At 45.3% G+C, this 10,986-nt stretch overlaps 1 long non-coding RNA gene across 1 annotated transcript; it reads left to right on the top strand.

Moving 5' to 3' along the window:
* Positions 1-1,030: 1,030 nt before the first annotated feature.
* Positions 1,031-10,742, top strand: LOC108530595 (uncharacterized). Its single transcript, XR_001885890.1, has 4 exons — positions 1,031-1,104; positions 9,910-10,019; positions 10,117-10,192; positions 10,604-10,742. It is a non-coding gene; the product is annotated as an uncharacterized LOC108530595 (long non-coding RNA).
* Positions 10,743-10,986: the final 244 nt, after the last annotated feature.

Here is a 10,986-nt window from a genome sequence, read left to right as displayed (position 1 = left end):
CTACTTAAATTTGCTTTGCTGAAATTGAATCAGATGGGAGAAATATTGTCAGGAAATAAAATGCCTGCTCTGTCACCACAGGAAGTGTTTTGATTTTATTTTGATCAGAGGCAAGATCCCCTGTGTGGTTCTCAGACGTAGCCCCCAAATCCCATATTTTGAGGAAATGAACCAACAACTACAGAAATGATTTTTCTGCAGTAACCTGGCTGTCTTGATGTGCAAGCAAGAATACTGAGAAGCTGTCAAGAAACCAAGACCCTTTCTGGTGGTATTCACAATAGAAGAATGCCATCTGGACCTTAGGATGAGAAGTCCAGCATCCAAAATGTGCAACCCTGTGACATTTTCATTATCCAAATTTCCCAGGTGCCTGCCAGAGCCTGGAATCCCCTCCCAAAGCTAGACCCAAAGCTGAACTTGTGTGTAATTCATTCATTGTGAGATCCTATTCCAGAAAACAGACATGGGGATACTGAGGAGCACAAAACAAGATAGGAGGAAAAGCCTTTTCTAATTGGGGAGTTATCAAATTAATCACCACTGTGGGCAATGGGACCACATGCTTCCATGACCCTCTGAGGAGCTGTATGTATAGAATGCACCCACCAAGTCTGTCCAGGGCAGGAGGAGGGGAGCGTTCAGCCACCAACTCCTGGAGCCCCCCATTGCTGAGGGTCATTCCATGGATGTTAAAGCCCTCCTAAACCCATGCTGGGGCAACCAGCTTGTCCCGCTTGACCAGGTACTGTCCTGATTTTCAAACTAAAAACACTGCTGCAACCCAAAAATCCCCTCAATCCTGAAAACACCGAGATGTTTGGTCCCTCTAGTCCAGGCTGGCCTGCAAGCTCCGCAATGGGGCATCAGAACGTGAGCTACTTCTAGAGCAGAAGGTGGGAGGAATACAGTGCAGCTGAGATGAGGAGCTGTTGAGCTGTACTCTCACAAGCTGGTTGCCACAGCAACAGCTGGAGTGAAAGGTGGATCACAATGATGGGAGGCAGGCACAAGAGGTACCCGGGACAGAGCTCCCTGGAGAGATCCGGGGAGTCCCACCTGGAGGAAATGGTGCAGCCATCACTCACTTGCACAAGGATGAAGGTATAATCCCAGAGGTCAGAGCTTGGACCAGGGGGTGGACACTGTAAGGAAGGAGATTTTGGGCTCCAAATAAGGCAGGATATTTTAAGTGTCTGCATTATTAAAACATTTTAGTTGGACCTTGAAGATCAGTTGTTCCAATACCCTCTTGCAAAACCTGGGACTTAGAACAGAAACTGATGTGTCCATGGTAATCCACAGGGCAGAAGCAGAAACAGGACTTGAACTTTATGACCTGGTAAGCTTTGCAGTCAAGAGACATGAGTAAAAGAATGAACTTCTTCAGCAGGGCACAAGTTCTCTATTCCTGGATGCATCCCAAAGAGTCTGAACTTCTTGGTCTGACTGTTGGGAGAGGATTCATGCTTTAGGGGTAAAGTAGCCTCAGGTGGCCTTAAGCTGCCCTAACTCAGAATTCTGTGGTACAATGATTCAGCAGAGTGGAGTCTCTAGAAGTGAAACATCAGCAGAATAGCAAAGGAGAAGTACATTAAGAGTTGGAATTAGATAGTTGAATATTCAAACACAGCAGGTGGTACAGACCAATACTGATTCCTTCTACTCTTCTGTGTTAACTAAATCAGTCTGTGCATGAGAAGTCTGAAGTGTGAGTGCACCTATGTGCAGGTGTGTAGGTGTGCATGTGAATGTGTGTGATGCATGCAGATGTGACTGTGTATGCATGCATATGTAAGCACACAAGTATGTGTGTGTGTGTGTGTGTATAGAAGAGAACAAAATGGAAGTGCTAAGTTGGGTTCCAAAAGCTGAATGATTCAAGTTTCATCAAAGAAAAACTAATTCATCTTATTTTGTATATATTAAAGTCTGAAGGTATTTTCCATTTAAACCTAGGCAAAATGCATCCTCACAGACCTTTTCAAAAGATGCAAATGAAACATGCATTTCATTTCTGAACATTCACAATGCAGATTTCAGCCTCGGACCTTGAAAGCCCTTTATTCCTGATTAGAAAGATTTTTCTCTGCAATGCTCAGTGCTTCTCTTAGAAAGCGACCCTCTGAGGAGCGGTATGCATAAAATATGAAAAACCTCGAGTCTTCCCGTGGCCACTGAATAGTGGAAAACCTGGAGTTTTAGGGATTAGAGAATGAGCAGAGGGGAGTGAGCCAGAGGCCCGCAGAGGCAGGGTTCACTCGTTCATTCTTCTGAGTGCTCATCCATCCTTTAAAGACGTTCACTGTGCCTAGTGGTGAGGGCAGAGTGTTGTTACCCTGGAGGCCTGTTGCAGAGTTTCTGGAGAAAGGGCCCAGGGCTGGACCTAGAAGACTTCGGTTTCAAGTTCCAGAATTGCTGCACAGCCTTGGGCCCCTCTTAGCTTTGTGTAGAACAGAAGACTGCTTGCCTGCTTGTTGTGGGGGGTTACATGTGATTGTGAAAAATGAAAGTCATCTGTAAACTGTAAAGTGCTCTATGTATACATGCCTTGCTCCTTCTGGAGAACATGTGGGTTCCCACCATTTTCCAGTCCACCCCGCGTGACGCCATGTGAGATTCTGTGTTCTTTGTTGTGACTTTTGTCTCCACAAATACTGAAAGTGTTTTGAGGCTCAGGACAGTCTCTTTTTATAAGAATCCCCTCTGTGCTCCACTCAACTTGTTGACTAATGCTCCTTATGTAAATACTGATGTTTATCTTTTCAACATTTGCATCATCTATTCAGTTTTCATGTGTTACTGAGGGACAAAGTCACTAAAATTACTGTCATTTTTTAAAAAATGGAATATTTACTAACATCTCCATCTTCTGTAAAACCAGCCATAAAGGGCAAACAGATGTTTTTCATGAAATCTGAATGCCTCAGTCCTTTGGGGCAGTCATACTTTTCTTGCAGCAATGCCAGAGGCTGAGGTCTCTCCAAAATGGGAATAAGGTTGATGACTTTTGGAGGGGCCTTTGTGAGACGATAAGGCTCTGTGGACTTTTTGGCACAAAGAGAGGCTTTAGTGGTTATTTTCTTTAAAGCCTCTTTATTATTTTAGGTAGGAAATTATGCTGACTTGGAGCTAATTAATTGTATTGTTTTTATTTTCTCGTGTCTTCTTCAGTAATGTCTCAAAGCTCTGACTTTATTTACTATCAACACTAATTCATCATCACCTTAGTAAGATTCAAGGAAATTGGGTTGGGAGGTTACCGCCTTGGTTCTGAAACCAGGACAAAGTGATTTAAAGGCAGTCATGGAAATGTAATGACAGGCCCTAGACAGTCCATTTGGTTGGTCATCCAGGGACATAGCTCCATGTGGTGAATGTCTGTGTGCATGTTACATGAAGAGGGGAGAAAGAGAGCGAGAGAGCTGGAGGGCCTTGGGCAATCTGACAAGTTGCATGTTTTGTGATGGTCCCCAAACCAATTGCATTAAGAAAACATAAATAGGTCATCCCCACCCTCCTTCTATTTCCATCTCTCACTGCTCCCTGCATCACCTCTCACACTCCGCAACTCACCACACCCCTCACCTCTGCCCTCCCTTGCCTGCTCCCACCCTTCACTTCCTCCTCCACCCCTCACCTCCACATGGCATCCCTACTTCCTGTGCACTGCAGCTCTCAGCTCTGGGGAGGCTCACTTGAAGCTTAAGGATGGAGCCTCAGGGTTGTCTCAGAGTCCTGTATTTTACTTAATACAAAAAAGAAAGCATTGTTAAATGTGAACATACTTACGTTGACATAGCCACATCATTTGCACTTGCATGAACAGCAATATTTTCTCAGTTATTTGGAATAAGATGATGCTCTTTAAACCCTGAGCTCTTTTTCTTGCTTCTCTGCCTTTTTCATGGTGCCTGGAATGCTCTCTGCTCATGCCCCTTCTTCTGCTAACAGTTCACCCTCAACACTCAGCATCGATGTCACTTGCTTCTGGAACCTCCCCGATTTCAGTGACTGAATCAGTGCCCCATATTTCATGGCCCATTGCTTTTTTTTTTTTTTTTTTTTGAGACGGAGTCTCGCTCTGTCCCCAGGCTGGAGTGCAGTGGCCGGATCTCAGCTCACTGCAAGCTCCGCCTCCCGGGTTCACGCCATTCTCCTGCCTCAGCCGGCCCATTGCTTTTTCGCTGTGGTGAATGTCATTTCACGCCATTGTGTCTTGGTGTGTGTCTCTCTTCTGTTTGCTGCTGAAGAGGCTGGGACTGTGTGTTCTTTCCCTGTGTCCCACTCTCAGCACAGGCCAGCCCTACCGTGGAGAGTCAGGGAATGCTCCTTGGATGGACATGAATGTAGCATTCTCAAATACAAAACTTTGATGGGTTCAAATTCACAGAATAAGAATGCTATTTATCTTCTCACAATAAGAGAATTACAGACACTGAATTTCCTGGGGAGGCCTCTGCTAGCAGAACTGGTGTTTCTGTCAGCAACAAAGATGCAAGTTTCCTTTATTCTCACACGCAGGCTCACAGGAACTTGACATTTTCGTCACGGCTCACAGCTCTATGATTGCAAGATGCTCTCTCTTACCTTGTGATTTTCTCTCTAAGCCTACAGAATATGACAAGAGGGGTAACAGCCAGTGGAAAGCTGCTTGTAGAAAGAGACACAGCAGGAAAACAATTCATTCTTCCTCCTCCCATTTGTTCAACTCCAGTCCTTGGAGCATGCGCGAGAGCTTCTGGAAACTCATGGGGTGGCCACTGCTGTGTCTGCTGTGATGGCTTCTTCCAGCTCTTGATTTCACATCTAGGGTCAAGTGATGTACATTCGTAATGGTCCCAGCTGGGACAGAGCCTCTGGGAGAGCGGTGGCTTTGGGTGTTCCCTCCCTAGCCTGGGAGATGTGCACTGCATCTTAAATCCCAGCAAGGATAGCGATGTCTTAGACTGGGGTTCCCCTGGAAGCCGACCCCGAGGCCCAGATGTGAGTGCAAGTGGTTTATTTGGGAAGTGAACCCAGGAAGCACAGATAGGGAAGTGTGGAAGCGAGGCATGGAGGGGAAGACATCAGCAGAACGTGAGTAACCACCCAGTCACCCAGGGGTCACTGGAGTTAGCCTTGCTGGGAACTCTGGGGGAACTTACAGTCAGGACTCAGTGTTACCCACGAATGAATGAGAGAGCTGGGACACACCTCGTTAGCTTCTGTCAGCCGTTGGCTGAGGGTCCCTCCTGGAGAGCCGAATTCCCTGGCATTTCTGGCCTGCCACATCTATGGGCAGAGTAGATTCCAGGGGCAGAAGCAAGCCTGCAGGAAAAGAAGTGCAGTCGGGCTGTTGGCCCTCTAGTCAGCAGAAACACAGATGCCAGGAACCAAGGGAGTGCAAGTGGGGCCCCCACAGATGTCTGCTGCAGACAGGGTACCACAGTGAGCTTCCAGAGCCCAGGTGACATGCACATCCTGGGCCACCCCTGACTCCTGGTGGGAGGGCTGGCAGGAGTGCTTTCTGAAAGGGCTGTAACTTCCAGGCCCTTATGCAGTTCCTACAAATGGCTCATTGTAATCCTAATTGTCAGACTGTCAGAGTTTATGAGAACAAGGCATTAAAGTGTTCTTGAAAAGCACTTGATAATCTAGTTTGTATTTGGGCAGCACTGACATCGGGACTTAAAATATCACGCAGCTCCTCAGTTGGCTTGATCTGTGCCACTCCAGTTTTCCAAGGAATGATTTGATAAATGGATTCTTATGAAAGTTCTGTGATGAAATGCAACTGGATTCTTCAGAACAATAACACACACCTCACTGCAGTGACCCAGCTTCAAAGTGAAAGGACTGGAAAGTTTGTAGGAGCCAGAGGGGACCAGAGGCTGACCAATCTGCTCTGTTTAAAGCACTTTCTCTGCATTCAGACAATTTTCACTGGAGCAATAAGTGTAAATTTAACAGGAATGCTAACAAAAGAGGTTTAGTGTTGTGTTTCCCTTGCATATTCCCATTCTTAAGGAGGAGTTTTTGGGAGCATAGCACATGTGTTCAGTGTTGTAAAGGCTGACCAGGGAGAGGGGCATGGGCACACTGCTGCTTAGTATTTATACATTTGCTGAACTTTGGGGACCAGAATGAACACCTGATGCTAACTAAAAGAAAAAAATCAGGCCAGGTATGGTGGCTCACACCTGTAATCCCAGCACTTTGGCAGGCTGAAGCAGGAGGATCACTTGAGGTCAGGAGTTTGAGATCAGCCTGGACAACATAGCAAGACTCTGTCTCTACAAATAATAATAATGATTTAAAAATTTGCTGGGCATGATGGCGCATGCCTGTAGTCCTAGCTATTTAGGAGGCTGAAGTGGGAGGATCACTTCAGCCCAGAAGATTGAGGCTGCAGTGAGCTATGAGCTTGCCACTGCACTCAGCCTAGGTGACAGAGTGAGGAAGGAAGGAAGGGAGGGAGGGAGGAATGAAGGAAGGAAAGAAGGAAGGAAGGAAGGCCCTCACATTTGTATTGTGAAGAGCTCTCCGTCCTGGGGTTCTGAATAATAACTCGCAGTTTAGCCCAAGACATGTCTCACCCAAGGTGTAGGTTAGAGATTATCTGTGAGTGTCCTGGGTAAAGGAATGGCAGCTTGGAGAGTGGACTGCCATCAAGGGCTGGAGTAAGCTCTATCCTAGCAGGGGACCCAGAGAAGGAATTGTCCACAGATGTGGGTTTTATCATCAAGACTCCTGCAAGACTTCACGAAACACAGAGCCAAAGGCCCCAGATGTAGTTTAGGAGAAGTCACTTGAAATTACCCACTGCTCTTATGCGGTCTTATGGCAGCTGTAAAAACTGGAATGTATTTTTCATCATGAGCACGTGCCCACGGGCCCTTAAGAGAGTGACTGAATTTAAAATTAAAAACAAAACAACAAAAAATAAATACATCTGACCCAGTTTTATTGTGTTTTATATTTTAAACACGTTATTGTGCTATGGTGTAGTGCCGGCCAAATTGTTTTATTTCCCCTCTTTGCAAACTTAATCACCAGATTTCCTTCACTCTCATTATTTAGCACTTTGTCAATAATCATTTTATTTTTTTTAAGGCATCCCCCTCTCCCTGTGGCAAGAGCAGTTATAATCTTCTCATTTAGTAAAGAAGAGGATCCACTGTTATCAGCCACAGCCCTCCTGCTGTGCATTCCATCTTTAGATGCGTTCATCTCGCATATTTACAATGTGGGAGCCTTTGACCTATGTCTCTGTTTCCTCCTGCTCCCCTACCCCAACCCTGCTAACCACTGTTTTATTCTCTCTCTCTCTCTTTTTCTCTCTCTCTGTCTCTCTCTCTGTCTGTCTGTCTCTCTCTCTCTCTCTCTCTCTCTCTATATATATATATATATATATATGTTTGACCTTTAAGATTTCACATATAAGTGAGATTATGCAGTATTTATCTTTCTGTGTCTGACTTATTTCACTTATTATGATGTCCTCTAAGCCTATCCATGTTGTGGCAAGTGGCAGGATCTCCGTCTTTTTTGAGGCTGAGTAACATTTTGTTTTGTACACACACCATGGTTTCTCTATTCATTTGTCCATTGATAGACCCCTAGGGCGTGTCTGTACCTTGGCTGCTGTGAAATGCCGCAGTGAGCATGGGAGTGCAGATGCCTTGACGAGGTGGTGATTTCATCTCCTTTGAGTGTGTACTCAGAAGAGGGACTGCTGGGTCAGATGGTATTGCTATTTTTAATTTTGTTTGAGGCCTTCATGCTGTTTTCCATAATTGCTTCGCCACTCGGCACTCCTATCAACAGTGTACAAGGGTTCCCTTTCTCCCCACCCTCACCACCACTTGTTATCATTGTTTTTTTTGTTGTAGCCACCCTGACAGGTGGGAGGTGTTTTCTCATAGTGGTTTCGATTTGCTTTTTCCTAATGATGTGGGTCATTTTCATTTCATCTTTGGAGAAATGCCTATTCAAGTCATTTGCACATTTGTTAATTGAGTTATATGTTTTCTTGCTATTGAGTTGTATGAGGTTTTTTGTGGGGTTTTTTTGTTTTTTGTTTTTTGTTTTTTGTTTTTGAGATGGAGTCTCACTCTGTTGCCTGGGCTAGAGTACAGTGATGCCATCTCAGCTCACTGCAACCCCCGCCTCCTGGGTTCAAGCAATTGTGCGTCAGTCTCCCAAGTATCTGGGATTACAGGCACCTGTGACTATGCCCAGCTAATTTTTTCTATTTTTAGTAGAGACGGGGTTTTACCATGTTGGCCAGGCTGGTCTCAAACTCCTGACCTCATGATTCACCCGCCCCGGCCTCCCAAAGTGCTGGGATTACAGGTGTGAGCCACCATGCCGGCAGAGTTGCATGAGTTTTTAACAAATCTTGCATATGAACCTCTTATGTGATATTTTGTAGATATGTTTTCCCTATCTGCAGGCTGCCTTTTTATTTCGTCCATTGTTTTCCTTGCTCTGGATCATCACTTTCTTACAGCTCTTCCTGACAACCTCTCCAAAGCCAACCACAAATAATTTTTTTGGCCTTTGTATTCAAAGGTGAGTGAAACACACACACAGCTCAATGCAGGTCCGGTCATGCCTGATTTCAAGTTGAGTGTTCCACGAGCACCCCTGGGTTTGGCAAGTTGGGGTCCCATGGGAGAAGAAGATGTGGCCTCTGCTCTCAGAAGCCTTGCTTTTCAGGAGATCAAACCAACATCTTCCCTTTACCAAGAAGGTGCTAGCTTTCTCCTAAGCCCCATGGCCAACTTCCCCCAGCATCACACTTGGAAATGCTGCACTGAGTATTCTGCTCTTTAAAACTGAGAAAGACAAGAAAGAAAGGGGGCTAGGAATGGGCCTTTTTTTTTTTTTTTTTTTTTTTTTTTTTTTTTTTTTGCAACAATCCCACTCTATCTCCCAGGCTGGGGAGCGGTGGTGCTGTCACAGCTCACTGCAGCCTCGACCTCCCAGGCTCCAGCAATATTTCTGCCTCAGCCTCCTGAGAAACTGGAACCACAGGTGCACTCCACTACAACTGGCTAATTTTTTGTAGCAGTGGGGTCTCACTTTGTTGCCCAGGTGAGTCTCAGACTCCTGGCCTCAAGTGATCCTCCCACCTCAGCCTCCCATAGTGCTGGGATTACAGGCATGAGCCACTGCATTTGACTGGGTCTCGAGTGAACTAACAATGTCTTCCAAAATAGGCATAAGCTCTGTTTTCTAAATGAAGAAACCAAGGCTCAGAGAGATAAAGCAGGTTGCCTATTGTCATACAACTGGTAAGAAAGGGAGTAGGTTTCAGCATGACTCTGACTTGAGAGCCTGGCCTGTGGCCCAGTTCTTCTCATTCTAGACATTTGCTGTCTGGGCCCCCTCCTCCCACATGATTGCCTTGCCCCAGTGCATCATGGGAAGATCTTGATTAAATACTGTGCATTGTTAGATGTGTTTGTGTTTGGATAAAATAATGTACTATGTCTTGGAATTCCTACCACACATGTATTTCTTCTTCCCTGCCTCCTTCCCTCCCCTTCTTCCTTCCTTCACATAGTTATTGAACACCTGCTATATGCCAGGCATTGAGGTCCACCAGTCTGCCTGAGCACTTCAAGAGCTTGCTGAATAAATAACTATTTTTGTCTGACATTATTCTTCTGCCTCTAGTAAGGAACAATGGGTTTGTTTGAAGTACAGGCCATTCTTCTCATTCCTAAGCCTCTGTTCTGAGAGCATCAGTGTGGCATTTTTTAAAATTTAAAAAAAAAGGCAGAAGCAGGCCCTTTTTGTGATATTAAACCTCTTAAATGACAGACCTGTAACTTGTAGGGGGAAAATGGTTCTCTGAATGCATCTTATATCCTTGAATTCCAAATTACAAAGTTCTTGCTGAAATTGGTTTCTGCCCAGGAGGAGATAACGTCAGTCAAGGAGCTCGCTTTCTGATCAACACTGCCCTTCCCCCAGCAGACTGTGCGGCCGGCCGCAGCACTGTCAAGGCAGAGGAGAGAGCATTCGAGGTAATTTCCATTTCTTACTGGGGTCCTCAGTGAACATTCAAAAGAGAGGAGACAGTGGCGGGCTGTGGAGGTTATTAAAAGACGATTTTATTTTTAGCAGGATTGCAAGGGAGCATTGGAGGGAACGTGTGGATGTTTGCAGTGTTAATGACCAAGGGGCCCAGCTTGCTTTGGTAAGGCACTTAGTGGACCAGGCCTGCCAGTCACCAGGACAAAAGCATTGCCTTATACAAGAAGATGATGTCTGTTGACTAAAACTAAAGCAATTAAGACTGCTGATAAGCCTTGACCAATACTGAATCTCTTAGCTTTCCTAATTTTTACTCATAGAAATCATCCCATTGACATTGTAGGGTTTTCATAAAGGAGATGAATGGACTGAGTCTATTTTCAGTCTCTTGTGAACATTTGGAAAGAATGTTCCCCCCGCACTCCCCATTGTCGTTCCGCCACTCTCCCTCTACCCCGGGGAAAGATCCTTCTTTGTTCTGTCTCTGCCTGATTCTAAACTAGCTCCTCTCATCAGCACCGCTCCTTGTGTGTTTCCAAGTCTCTCCAGGCCAGTAATTCCTTTGTGCCCCCAGGAGGAAGCAGAGGAACAAGTGCATCTCAACTCTATTGACAAGAAAACTGATCCCAGAGAGATTCAAGCCTTGCTTCAGATCCTGTCTCAGTCAGCAGGGACACAGAGGGCCTGGGAGTACTGAATTTCTCTTCAAATCATTACCCTCCTTATAAATATTTATGAGCACTAAACTGTACACTTAAAAATAGTATAGATGGTAAATTATATGGGAAGATTTTACCTCAATTTTTTGGCCATGCGTGGTGGTTCACACCTATAATCTCAGCACTTTGGAAGACTGAGGCAGGCGGATCACTGGAGGTAAGGAGTTCAAGAGCAACCAGACCAACATGGTGAAACCCCATCCCTACTAAAAATATAAAAATTAGCCGGGCGTAGTGA

Source organism: Rhinopithecus bieti, unplaced genomic scaffold (assembly GCF_001698545.2).
Source record: "Rhinopithecus bieti isolate Rb0 unplaced genomic scaffold, ASM169854v2 scaffold_7509, whole genome shotgun sequence".
In the NCBI taxonomy this organism is placed as follows: domain Eukaryota; kingdom Metazoa; phylum Chordata; class Mammalia; order Primates; family Cercopithecidae; genus Rhinopithecus; species Rhinopithecus bieti.
The sequence above is the reverse complement of the archived record's forward strand: the minus strand, read 5'-3'. Positions and strand labels throughout refer to the sequence as shown.